The sequence below is a fragment of the Nyctereutes procyonoides genome, unplaced genomic scaffold (genome assembly GCF_905146905.1).
Source record: "Nyctereutes procyonoides isolate TBG_1078 unplaced genomic scaffold, NYPRO_anot_genome, whole genome shotgun sequence".
Classification (NCBI taxonomy): Eukaryota; Metazoa; Chordata; class Mammalia; order Carnivora; family Canidae; genus Nyctereutes; species Nyctereutes procyonoides.
This window is the reverse complement of record NW_026575125.1, coordinates 1,041,470-1,056,238: the sequence shown is the minus strand read 5'-3', so window position 1 is coordinate 1,056,238 and position 14,769 is coordinate 1,041,470.

Sequence of the window (14,769 nt, the reverse complement as noted above, 5' to 3'; positions counted from 1 at the left end):
ACAGGATCTATCTATATCACATGTACACAAATATATAAAATGTGTATATATATATGGTTTGGATACATATTTAAAATATATATTTAAAATTGAATGTGTATTTAAAATTAAAACATGTTACCTATTTATAGTACATGTACACAAATATATATAAAATGTGTGTATATATAGAGGGTTTCAACATATATCTCCAATATTACTTAGACATACACACAGTATCTTTATCACATGTACATAAATGTACATGAAACATATATATAGTTTGTATATATATGTTGAAAATTTTATATATATACACATTATCTATTTATAGAACCTGTACACAAATATATATAAAATATATATATTTATATGGTTTGGATACATATATAATTAAATATACATTCTAGATATATCACATGTACACAAATGTACATATAATCTATATATGGTTTAGATATATATTTAAAATAATATATATGCATGTTATCTATTTATACAACTTGTACACAAGGATATCTAAAATGTATATATATATATAGGGTTGGGATATATATATCTAAAATTATCCATATACAAAAAAAATAAATAAAATAAATTTATTTATATATACACACAATATATCACATGTGCAATAATATATATAAAATGTATATATATAGTTTGGATATGTATATCTAAAATTAAATATATATACATTATTTATTATACATTTACATAAATATATAAAAAGTGTATATATATTGGGTGCCTGGCTGGCTCAGTTGGTGGAATATGTGATTCTTGATCTCAGGGTCATGAGTCTGAGCCCCACACTGAGTGTAGAGATTACTTAAAACTAAATTCTACTCCTGAAACCAATATTATGCTATGTTATCTAACTGAATTCAAATAAAAAATGTTTAAATGATCCGTAACTGTGTACTATAAGAGAAAAAAACTTTAAAAAATAAAACTAAAGGGGCGCCTGGGTGGCTCAGTGGTGGAGCATCTGCCTTCAGCTCAGGGTGTGACCCCAGGGTCCTGGGATCAAGTCCTGCATCGGGCTCCCTTCTCTGTGGGGAGCCTGCTTCTCCCTCTGCCTGTGTCTCTGCCTCTCTCTGTGTGTCTCTCATGAATAAATAAATAAATAAAATCTTTAATAAATAAATAAACCTAAAAATAAAATTCTTGGGGTACGTGGCTGGCTCATTCGGTGGAATATATGACTCTTGACCTCAAGGTTGTGAATTCAAGTCCTGTGTTAGGTGTACAGGTTACCTAAAAATAAAATATTTCAAAATAAATAAATGAATAAATAAAAATGAAATAAAATGTGTATATAGTTTTGACATTCCATATCCACGATTACCTATCTATTGCACATGTATATAAATATTTTAAAAGTATGTGTTTATATATAAATAGTATGTATGTATTAACATGTATATATAATATACATATATATACGTGTGTATATATATGCATATACATATTTTATATATGTATATACACCAGATAGTATATATATGCATCTCACATGTACACGAATATATGTAAAAGTATTTACAGTTTGGATAAATATTTAAAATTATGTTTCTGCAGATACACAGAGTATATGTCCATATATACACATATACACACACATCTGGTTTGTACTCAGACACAACATTCCTAGCAGATCGTGAAGCCCGGGGGACAGAGAGAACAAAGGCTTTATGTCACACACTATTACCTTTTTGAAGAGTGAATAGGTTCAGAAATGACTTGCATAAGTAGAAGAGTAAAAAGAAAGAACAGAGTAAAAGTCAGGAGAATCCTTGTAATAATAACTATGAAGAACCCGCCAACAACCCAATCATGGAAAGACACAAGTGCAGAGTAATGAGAAATAAACCAAGTCACGGAATGGAATGGCTTTTCTAAGAGAAATACCGGACTAGCCTAGCATAAAAAAGGAATGTTTTAGGCATTACTTTGTTGGGATTTCGGTAACGGCTTTGACACAGCTTATAAAATACAGATGCAGGGCGCCTGGGTGACTCTGTCTGGCTTCGGCTTGGGTCATGATCTCAGGATCCTGGGCATGATGTCCAGCTCCCTGTTCAGCAGAGAGTCTGCGTCTCCCTCTCCGTCTCCTCTCACCTCTGGACGTGTACTCTCTCTTTGTAATAAAATCTTTAAAAAATAATAAACTTAATTTAAAAAAATAAAATAATATAGATGGAAAATAAGTTCAGGTTCACTGCTGAATGCATAGAAGGGCAATTGTACCCCTAAGTGAAAAGCAGGCAGCTTAGTAACAGTAAGAGATATGGGGTCTGGAGACATGCAGGTGTATGTGGTCATGTTATATTGTTAATTCACATGCTATGGGCAAAAATGCGATGCTCCAAAATTCCTATGTTGGGGCCCTAATCCCCAGGACCTCAGAATGTCCTTGTATCTGGACATAGGGTCTTTAAAGGGGTAATTAAAAGCCACAAGGGAGGCCTGTGATCCCATAGGCCTGGCATCCTAGAAGAAGAGATGAGGACACAGACATGCCCAGAAGGACAAGCACGTGAGGACGCGGAGAGAACACCACATCTACACCTGCCCAGGAGAGAGGTGGTGGGAGGAACCAGCTTCAACTCCTCCTGGATCTCAGACTCCCCGTCTCCAAGACCACAAAATGGTGGTGCTTTATTACGTCAGCCCGAGTCAACTGGTACGTCATGGTTTTACAAGGAAACGGTTTCATAGATTACAGTAATCCATTTGCCAGCCGGTCCCATTTAGCAATTTGTGGGATATACCAGTAAATTCCAGTGTATGGCCAGTCAATATCGGAATGACATTGAAGATTGAAAAAACTGAATTCAGAAAAAAAAAGAAAAAGAAAAATTGAATTCTGTGACAAAGAAGTTGAATGCATCCTCAGACACACTATATTTGCACAAGTATCCACACACACACACACACACACACACGGCCCCGCAAGCAATTCTAAGGGAAGGTCACATTTTTGTGACATGTATTTGAGTTGAAATGCATTTATATCCGTTGGCCCCAAAATGTCAATACAAATATTCACGGCTTTCAGTATTGCTAACCAGACGCCACACAGCAAACCAAGTGGGTAATGGTGAAGCTAAGCCAGCCGCAATCTATAACCAGAAGGTGAGAGGAACCGCAATGGCCCTCGGAAACGACTGTATACAATACCCATGATGCCCTGGTAACAAAGCCACCGTCCCAAAATCGTGGAGATTGCAGTGACCTGCTGCTCAAGCGCATCGCCCGCTCCTCTTTGCCACCCTACTGGTAAGGAAAGGGATGAATCAGAATCTTTAGTCAGACTCTCGGAAGATGCTCATTTAGGTTTTGTGTTTTTTCCGGACAGATTCGTGGCAAACGGCCTTTGTTCCTGAGTAAAACCCAGCGCCTGAGGGGCCACCATTATTTTCCTGTATGAATCGGAGGTGGGGCTACATTTTCACATGACCCCAGGATTCAAGGATCGGCCTCCCTCCCAAACCGCTGGCTGTTTTACAAAGTCTCAAAATACCTCCGCACCACCCATCCCCCACCGCCCTTCTAAAAACTCAAAACGATGCATACACGCCCACAGGGACAGAGTTTGCACCCAATTTTTCAGTTTTTTTAGATCTTCTGAGATTTTTTTCAGTCCTTTTCATGGGCTGAATATTGCAGAATGAAATCGTGTATTATTATTATTATTATTTTTATGTATGTCTTTCTGGAACTGGGAGCTCTCCCAGTGCACAGCTGAGATCCAACATTGTGGCAAGACAAGCAGGCATCATCCACAGATACTTTGTAACCTGGAAGGACCAAAAAGCAACTTGATCCCTGGAGGTGAAGAGCCCGGGGTAATACTTCCAAGGGGATCTCCGTCAGTATCAGCGACCCAAGGGACGGGCCAGCCCCAGAAACGAGATGCTTATGCTTTCCCGCAGAGCTCGCATGACGAGGAACAGGGGTTTGGAATGCAAAGCGACAAGCTCTGTGTGATGGATTCTGATGATTTTTTTCCTTCCTAATTTCTTCTTACCAGTTGCATGTGTCAGAGAACAAGACGTTAAAATGCGATCATAATAAAGTCTTAGGTGCTGTAGTTTAGCTCACTTCATGCATATCCTAGTACGAACGAAGGTGCCTCGTTCTCCTCTGAACGTTACAATCCCGCCATGACATTTGTTGACGCGCCAGGCAAAAAGAGATGCTGTTTTTTTTTAAAGATTTTATTTATTTATTCATAGAGACGCAGGCAGAGACACAGGCAGAGGGAGAAGCAGGCAGAGGAGAAGCAGGCTCCATGCAGGGAGCCCGACGTGGGACTCGATCCAGGGTCTCCAGGATCACACCCCGGGCTGCAGGCGGCGCTAAACCGCTGCGCCACCGGGGCTGCCCAGAGATACTGTTTTGTTTCATAATTGGGCAAATCGAGGTGATTCAGCCAGCCACCCCAGGTCGTGTGATTAACGGCAGGCAGCGCTGGTTTGCTATACAAGGGAAATGTTGACTTCACATTACATTTTTTTAAAAGATTTCATTTATTCATCCAGGAGAAGCACAGACAGAGGCAGAAACACAGGCAGAGGGAGAAGCAGGCTCCCTGCAGGGAGCCCAGTGCAGGACTCTATCCCGGATCTCCAGGATCACGCCCTGGGCCGAAGGCAGATGCTCAACCACTGAGCCACCCAGGAGCCCTTCACGCTATATTTCTGCACTGACACGCTCTTCTCTGTCTGCAAGGTCAACCTGCCCACCAGTGAAAAAGATTTTGAGGATAGAAGTGACCTGAACAGAAAGAAGGAGCAGACAACCCCAACCTCGATGCTTTCACGCAACGCAACACAAATCCAAAAAGAAAACAGAGAAATCTCAGACCGAATCGGCGGGAAAGGATGGTGCTGGCCTGGGAATCAAAGGGCGATTCGGGGGATAAATGGCAAGAGGAAAAGCCACGGATCCAGTGGAGACTCCAGGTGGGTATTGAAGAAAGAAGGAAAAAAGAAACAAACATGGCGGGCAGCTCACCTACAGGATCCCTCCTCTCTGGGAGCACTGGGCGGAGAGGCTGATGCATCCGGAGTGTGAGGACAGAAATACAGAATGTACGGCATCTGGAAGCATCGTGCTTACCCGGGCTAGTGAGCATGCATCCCATCGGTGTCCTCGTGCACCACCCTGCAGGGTGTGGATGTTGCACCAGCCTTGCCTTCCAGGGGGCTCACGATAAACGAGCGGCATAGACACGGTAAACAGAGTCATAGTCACACTGAATGCACCTCGCACAGGTGCATACAGTGGACAACCACCTGCTAGTCATTCGCTGGAGCCCACGGCCAACAGGTGGAGAGTCTGATCAAGAATTTACGTCGTGGAGAAGAAAGATAGTACCTCCCCTCCACCCTTGCTCACCGGTCAACCAGAGTGGTTTTCTTTTCTTTTCTTTCTTTGTTCTTCTTTCTTTTTTTTTTTAAATTCAAATTCAATCGGCCAACATAGAGTGTATTATTGGTTTCAGAGGTAGAGTTCAATAATTCATCAGTTGCATGTAACATTCATGCTCATCTCATCACGTGCCGTCCTTCATGCCCGTCACCCACTTACCCCATCTCCCTAACCCACCTCCTGTCCAGCAACCCTACGTTTGTTTCCCAGGGTTAAGAGTCTGTCGTGGTTTGTCTCCCTCTCTGATTTTTCCCCACTCAGTTTCCCCTGCTTCCCTTATGGTCCCTTGTACTATTTCTTTTATTCCTCATATGAGTGAAACCATACGAATGGTTTTCCAACGGGGAAGCCAATGGGGCAGATGGGACCCATCAGCTGGGAAATGTGTCACATGCACAGAATATTAATCCAAGCTACTCCATTTCTTTTTCAAGTTTTTATTTAAATTCTAGTGAGTTAACGTATATGGCAAAATTGGTTTCAGGTGTAGAACCTAGCAAGGCATCATTTTCATACAACACACAGTGCTCATCACAACAAGCGCCATCCCCAATACCCGCCACCCACCCAGCCCATCCCCTGTGCATTTTCTTTAATTAATTTATTTCCAAAACAGCAGAAGTGGCCAACCGACTGAGCTAAAAAGTCATGGACTCCCCTCGAATCGAGATGTCGGAACACATGAGATTCTAGCGATGAGACAGTGTATGTTAATATCCAGATGGTCCCTCGCATGAATTCCCTACATCGCTTGGCCAATTGTCCAATCACTTAGGAATCCGTCCCCATTTATTCCACAGCTTTGTAACCAAGTCCGTGCGGGACAGCAGCCTGGACGTGCATGAAAGGACAGGGCAGGCTGGGCCCACATTATATACAGTTTAGTCAAGAATTGGGGTGTGGCTGTCATGGGGTCTTCAGGCTCTTTCTTATTCTATTCCCCAGGCGACCGTATTTGAACCACGGAGGGTGAATGCCTCTGTTTCCCCCAACAGGCTGAGCGGGATGCAGGGTGGCCGTGCAGGAACGTGCGTGGAAATCCCAGCTCTGCATAGGAACCTTGACACATTCTTGGCCTCACATCCCACTGATGACCATGGAGCTTGTGCAACCACATGGTGCAAAGTCGTGCCGCTGTCTTGTCATCTTCTGATCTCTCTCTGTCCAGCCACGCGGGCAGGCTCAGGGTGTGCATACTGGTGACCATGCATCATCCTCGGGCGACTCAGCAACCACAAGGTCAACTCCTGTCATCACAGCTGATGCACCACGTGATGCACACATGAGCTGTGAGCTCTACTCATAGCAAGGTTGGGCCTGTGTCTTGGGTGCTGTGCACATGCAGGGACAGTGGGCCCTTAAAATCTTTCTGGCATGAATGGGACCATGGCCAAGAGATTCTCATCAACCCAGACAGGTGATGGCAAAATGACAAACACTCCCTGTGCAGAATTGGAGCAGTGTTGTCCCTGCGTGGCTCAGTGGGGCCACCATGAGACCTGGCCACAAGTCCTACGTGCCCGACGTCAATGTGGGTCCCACTCTTTGAGGAATTCACACCTGTTTGCAGTGGAGGTGGCACAAAAGCAGGTGCAGGAAACACACGTTGGTGAAAGAGAGCTGAGAATCTGGGCATAAACCCCCCACCCCATAAGGCTCCAGCGAGGAGCTGGACGAAGCAATGAAGGGGCGATTGCATGGCATTCCTCCATGGAAATGGGGCTGCTGTGGCCAGGATGCCCTGTAGCCAGCAGCACCTGAGCTCATGGCACCTGCTACCTCGGTGCCCTGGGGTGGCCAGCACGGATGACCCTGAGCCACTCGGGTGGCTCAGAACGATGTAACTGTGCTCTCTATCAGCTTTGGAGCCTGGAATCCCAAACGTGAGGTGTGGGCAGGGCTGGCTCCTCCTGAAGGCTCCGAGGGCGAATCTCTGCCAGGCTTGTGTCCCAGCCCCCGGGGGGCTGCTGGTGCTCCTCTGCGTCCCCTGGCCTGTGCACACCGCACTCACTTCCACCTCTGCCTCTACCTCTCCCGACCTTCCCCATTCATTACACTTGGAGCCCAGAGACTTCACAATCAGATCCCGCTTTCCAGCAATACCCCGGGGCTCTGATTTCTCGTTTTTTTCAAGGCTCCAACATTGTGCAGAAAAGCTCATGGTGAGCACACAAGTCGGTGACCTTCCTGCGGTTCAGAATTCAGGTTGGGAGCCACCACATACACCTGGATCTCTCCCCTTGCTCGGTTGCAACAGCAGAGAGCCTCCTTTTTGGTGCTATCTCATTTTGAAGGGTAAGTGGTCCATGTTATGGGAACGACCCGCCGGCTGGCCAGTCGGTGCTCACACTGCAGAGAAGACAGAGCAATGCTGGACCACATCAATCCCAGCAGGGACCACATCTTGAGTGTGCTGCTGCCCCCGCTGACACCCAGAGCACACACCTGCATGTGGAAGTCCGTGCATCAGGTGAAGAAATACGCCCACACGGCATGGATCTATGCATTCTTTTTATTGATATTTTTTCCCATTTACATTCAACGAATCGACATCTGTGTACGGCATGAATTTTAAAGAGGAGAATGGGAACACTGGTACCTTGCAGGTAACATCCGTGCAAGCCAGCTCTGAGATAGTCTAATTGGTTCTGGGGCCATTTTCCAACCAATGGTGGGTGGTTCCGATTTCCCCTAAAGCAGCCTCCGGCTTCTCAGGACTTCCAAGGGCGGAAAGAGGGCTTGTGGGGATTTCTTTTTTTTTAATTTTTATTTATTTATGATAGTCACATAGAATGAGAGAGAGAGAGGCAGAGACACAGGCAGAGGGAGAAGCAGGCTCCATGCACCGGGAGCCCGATGTGGGATTCGATCCCGGGGCTCCAGGATCGCGCCCTGGGCCAAAGGCAGGCACCAAACCGCTGCGCCACCCAGGGATCCCCTAAATGACAAATTTAATTCTTAGTCACCCTAAACGACTTACTCTGAGTTTTAGAAACAAGAAAATTGTACATAAGGGAAATTAATTATTGTGCCCAAGAGTCACATAATATTGAGGGAATGGACAATAAATCTGATTCCATAATTCTAGCCTCATATCATATTCTGCTATTTAAAAATGTACAAAACTTTGAGTAGTATTTCCTATTAAGCAATATCCTAAAATGCTGAGACTAAACTACAATAGAACTGCCAGTTTCTGAATTATTAGAACTGAATTATTAGAACATATGAAAATTTTTTAAATTTATTTTTTTTATTATTTATGATAGTCACAGAGAGAGAGAGGCAGAGACACAGGCAGGGGGAGAAACAGGCTCCATGCACCGGGAGCCCGACGTGGGATTCGATCCCGGGTCTCCAGGATCGCGCCCTGGGCCAAAGGCAGGTGCCAAACCGCTGCGCCACCCAGGGATCCCTTTGTGGGGATTTCTAATGAGGCAAAAGCCCTTCTATTTTGGATGCACAACAGATACCCAAGCCCATCAGCCCTAGGGGGGGAGTGGAGGGCAAAGGGTTCTAAGCTGCTTTTTGGTTTTTGTTTGAGTTTGTGTTTGTTTTTGTTTTTATTTTATTTTATTTAAATTCAATTTGCCCACATATAGTAAAGGGCTTTAAAAGCCCTTGCTGAAGGGGCTTCCAGGCAGCTCAGTTGTTGAGTGTATGCCTTTGACTCAGGGAGTGACCCTGGGGTCCCGGGATCTAGTCCCACATCGGGGTCCCTGTAGGGAGCCTGCTACTCCCTCTGCCTGTGTCTCTGCCTCTCTCTGTGTGTCTCTTAGGAATAAATAAAAATAAAATCTTTAAAAAAAAAAAAAGCCCATGCCCAAATAAGCATGTCTCCGGTCTCCGGTAGCAGATGCTGTGGAGCATCTTCTGTGCTTGTTTGCTGCTTAGAGATCTACTTTGGGGCAATGTCTCCTCAAATCTTCTACCCATCTTTTTAAAAAACTGGGATTATTTATTGCTTTCTTATGGACTCACAAGAGCTCTTTATATATTCTAGATGCATGTCCTGGATCACATACATTCTTCCAAGAAAAAAAAAATGCTTTATTTAAAAAAAAAAATCTGGACCATGTTGCCTGGGGAAATTTTTTTTTTAATTTGTTTTGTTTTGTTTTTAACCTTCCGGGAATGTTAACATAACAAAACAGGAAGGAGAGAGGTGAAACTACTTTGAAGGGAAAGTGAAAAATCCCTTGGTGCGAGGGGCAAGGCGGTACGAGATGAAGATGATTTATCCTCAGATCCTGAATCTCCTTTGGCTATTCCTGCCATTCACAAATTTCCACGGCTTTGTATTTTTGAGCGCAAGCTCCACATAACCTGATTTTTTATTGTTGTAAACAGAAACCAATGCTGACTGTCTCAGTAAAATATTTTGGATATGGATATTTTAAAAATCATTGTTTCTTTTTTATTGCTTCTTGAGGCATTCAATCTGCATTTCCAAGCCTTTTGAAAGTCCTCTTGAATCTGCCAAAAGCATGTTAGGTCCATAAAATCTATTAATTGCATCCCTAGGCTCATCATCAAAGAGAAGGCTCCTGCCCCTGATCAATATTTTTCTATTACGGTAGATATTCAAGCATCAGATGTGTCATTTTCAAAACGTTTGCTCGAGGCAGGGACTGTGCCCGATGAGCTCGTTGACCCCCTTATAGGGCCACCCGTGTTCCTGGTGCATGTATGGGTTCAGACAGCACGATGGGTTCCCGGGGACTCTTGGATAATCATGGAAGTTTCCGGCGCACCTGCCCTGGAAGACGTGTCTGAGGAGCCGTCCTGGTGCATTACCCATCAGGGAAACCCGCCAGGCAGACCGCATTTTGTCTTGACCGGGTTGTGCGCAGCCGACCGGTGAATTGGCCAACCTGGTATCCAACTGGAGCCAATCATGATAACCAGGGACTGGATGACGGGTTCAGGTGGCTGATACCCTGGCGGGAGCTGCTACAAGTAAATCATATGGGAGAATTTTAAATACCTGCTACCATGTGTGTAGATATTTCTCCCATGGTGCTTGGCAGCGCCAGATCTACGCACGGCAATGCCTTTGGGATCATCTGCTTGTCTTTGGGCAGAAAAGCCACACCGGTGTGGGCACTTTGCCACTTCATCTCTTCCCTCCTATGAGGAAGTCCGCTTTCTGGCACCGAGAATGTGATGGATCCTTTCGACTTTGGCTCTTCCAAAATTTGCCCCCTCCCTCCCTTGCAAAGGATTCCCACCACCACCTCAAAAACCACCACCCTCTCCAAAGGCAGAAAGTCAACTTCCAATCCTAAAAGAGCTCCTTCTTTCTTTCTTTCTTTCTCTCTCTCTCTCTCTCTTTCTCTCTATTTCTTTCTTCTTTCTTTCTTTCTTTCTTTCTTTCTTTCTTTCTTTCTTTCTTTCTTTCTTTCTTCTTTCTCTTTCTTTCCTTTACCTAAGATGAGCACTATTGAATTGGGAACGTGTCATGTTGCTGTCGATTTCCTAGACACTGTATTCTTCCTAAATATTCCACTTATAGCTGCTCCTTGCCGGGGGTAGTAGGATGTTAAATGGAAAATTCTAGTATCTGAGAACTAACATCTGAAGTTTTCCTACTTTTTCTGTTTGTTTTTTAGATGACCGGCATTTAAGACCACGTATAGAAAACCAGTTCCTCACCATCGGGATTCAGTTTATGTTTAGAAACACTCTTAATTGTTTTTGTGTGGAAAACCTTAACAGAGCAGTTAGGTCCCCAGAAGGTTCCAATTTAGGAGAAAAATAAAGGAATTCAGTCCCGGAAAAGAGCTCGGCACCGATGTGTCATTGCCACCAGTTGTCAACCTGATTTTAAAGCCGGATGTGAGATCCGTTCCTCCCACGGTCGCCTTCTCCTGCGTAGCTACTGCTCTTTGATTCAAAGATCTATTACTTCAAGTCATACAATCGCAGGAGGGACAAGTCCCCGCAGGTCTTTTAATGTGGGGCTTCCTTGCGGGTGCTGAGAGCTTGAAGCTCAGTGGAAGGCAGTGACCTCGTCCAGGTGAGGGATGAGCAGGTGCCTGCCTCCTGCCCCCAACACACACACACACACACACGCACGCACGTTTATTTAATAAATATAGGACAATTTCAAATTATCTATTTCCTCTTGCATGGGTTTTGCTAGTATGTGAGGAATTGCTCTATTTCATGTAAACTGTTTGACAGATAGACATGGATTTTTTTGTTACTATTTTCTTACTATCCTATTAATTTCTGCAAGCTCTGTGATGATGCCCCTTCTTTCATTACTGATATTTCTATTTTTAATCTATCATCTCTCTATCTCTCCATTGATCCATCGATCCATCCATCCATCCATCATACACATCCATTCATCCATCATATCCATCATCCATCATCAGTCCATCCTCCCTCCCTCCCTCCATCCATCATCCATCATACACATCCATCCACTGATCATATCCATCTATCCATCCACCCACCCATCTACCCATCCATCATCCATCATCAGTCCATCCATCCACCCCTCCATCCACCATCCATCCATCCATCCACCCTCCCTCCATCCATCTTCTATCCATCCAGCTTTCCTTCCAGCCATCTCTGTCTGTCTCTCTGTCTTGTTTTTCTTGGTAAACCTTGCCCAGAAGTCCATCAATTTTATTGATGCTTTCAAAGAACTAGTTTTGGGGTCCCCTGGGTGGCTCAGTGTTTGCACGTCTGCCTTCAGCTCAGGTTGTGATCCCGGGGTCCTGGGATCGAGTCCCACATCGGACTCCCCACGAGGAGCCTGCTTCTCCCCTGCCTGTGTCTCTGCCTCTCTCTGTGTCCATCATGAATCAATCAATAAATAATCTTAAGAAAAAACTCTCAAAGAACTAGTTTTGGACTTTGTTCATTTTCATGATTGTTTTTCTCTTTTGATTTCCATGATTTCTCTTGTTTCCATTATTTCCTTTTTCCCAACTTGAGTCTCATTAGCTGTCCTTTTTCTAATTTCTTAAGGGAGAATCTTGAGACCTCTGGTTTTCTTTGAATAGACGCATTTAGTGCTGCAAATTTCTCTCAAGTACTCCCCCCTCCCAAAAATGTTTATTTTTTTCCAGTGAGTTCGAAAATATTTTCTAATTTCCCTTGAGAATATATGGACCCATAGTTATTTAGGAGTGTGATATTGTATCTCCAAATATTTAGTCATTTTCTAGGTATCTTTCAGTTAACCAATTGCAAAGTCAACCCTGTCTTGGCCAGAGAATGTGTTTTGTGAGATCTGAATTCTCTAACACCTTATGACTTTCTTGGCAACTGATGTATTCCACGCTGTGTCATTTCTTCTCTATCCTGGGTACTTCCCTTCTGCTAAGATGGCACCTGGGTCTTGGTTTTTATCCAGGTGACAAACTGTATCCTTTAATTGGCATGTGTACACTGTTGGCATGAAATGTTGGGATGAAGTGGCTAAAGAAAACAGAAAGATATACAGTGGGGCCTCCCATACTCTTCACACCATGAGAGGCCCCCCTCTATCCTGGCTTTTTTTTTTTTTTAATTTTTATTTATGATAGGCACACACAGAGAGAGAGAGAGAGGCAGAGACACAGGCAGAGGGAGAAGCAGGCTCCATGCACCGGGAGCCTGACGTGGGATTCGATCCCGGGTCTCCAGGATCGCGCCCTGGGCCAAAGGCAGGCGCCAAACCGCTGCGCCACCCAGGGATCCCTCCTGGCTTTTTTTTAATCCAGAACTGGGATCCACTGGGGATTTCGGGTGCCCACAATACCGCCATCTTCACCTTGTGATGCCCCAGCTGGCACTGGCCTTGGGACTGAGCCAGAGCAGGCCAAAGTGATGAAAACACGAGAATCTGCCCATGGTACTATTATCGTTGGTTCATGGGATTCCCTCTGTCAGTCGTCAGTTCAGATGGGTAGGTTTCCCTTGGAGCTTCTGCTGCCCATGCCTGCTGCCCAATTCCTGAGTTCCACCTGTTTGGGTGGATGCGAGGAGAGAACAGAGAAAAGAAATGTAAGAAATCCACTTCCACCATACCAGCCATTGTGTTAGGTTGCGAGGGCTGCCATGACAACGCACCTCGCACTGTGAGGCTTCAACAGTGAAAGCGTGTCGTCTCTCAGCTCTGCAGGACGCAAGTCAGAAAATGAAGGTGTCGGCAGGTAGAGCACACAGGGCAGTTTGGAGGAGACTTAACCCACCCTCAGACCACAGCCTGGGCGTCCTGGTACTGGGGGATGTGCAGGGAATGCATGCAGTCCCGGTGCTGGGTGATTCTCAGGCAGCATCCATGCAGTCACCAGCAGGGCCAACAGTAAACAGAGAGTGTCTCTGAACCAGGAGGTGGGCCCTCCAGTGTAGACCAGCATGGCCAAGCTCCCTCAGCTTGCACAAAGCTCCCTGGTTCTGGAAAGTGCCAGACATTCCCAGCTAGCTTGCCACACCTCTGTCCAGTGCCCCTCCATATTCAGGCCCCATGTCCAATGTCCTGCTGTAGGGATCACAATCCAGTCTCCTCTGGGTCTTGACTGGGTCTTGACTCACCTGAGACATGTGGAATGCCAGGTGTCGGCGGCAGCAGCTGGCCGGCCAGCACGAACTGGCTCGCCCTTCCTGAGCTCGGAAAGGATGAGGGGAGCAATTGGTGCTATGGAGGAAACACTTGGAACCTACACAGATCACGCCTCCATGTAGCACAGCGGTGAGGACGTCACATCACCCTCATGTGTGAGCCCTCAGGACTTCAGCTGAGGGATCACTCCTCCTCATGACGGGCAGGCATGGCGGACATGGCGAATGCACTGGTAGGGGACCCGGGTCCCCAGGTCTACTTCATCCCTCACCCCAATCCTACACAGGCATGTTACACATGTTCACACGCTATACATACCTCCCACATGGATGTGTGCATCTACACCCTCTCTCACATTACGCACACGTACACGTGCTCAGACACGCCGCCCACCCCCTAACCTTATAACTACCAGCTTCCCTTGTAGCCACCACCATCTCCGAATGGCTCCATCTTCTGCTTTGACTACATGCCTTGCTGGTAACGTGATGTAATTATTAATTAGATTCACCCACGCTATTAATGAAATTGTATTTATTTTACTTGCTATAAACAAATCACACTTATTTGACATGAGCTATATCATTACATAAGAAATAACAAGTGACATATAATAATATGAAACTAAATAATAAATAAAATTACCTCATAGTCAATTATTTAATTAAAATTAAATACTACATATTATCCTTGTGGTACCAGTATATTATTATTTTCACCATGATCGTGGCAGCAATGCTGTTATTATGATTGTTACTACTATTACCATGGCAGCAATATCA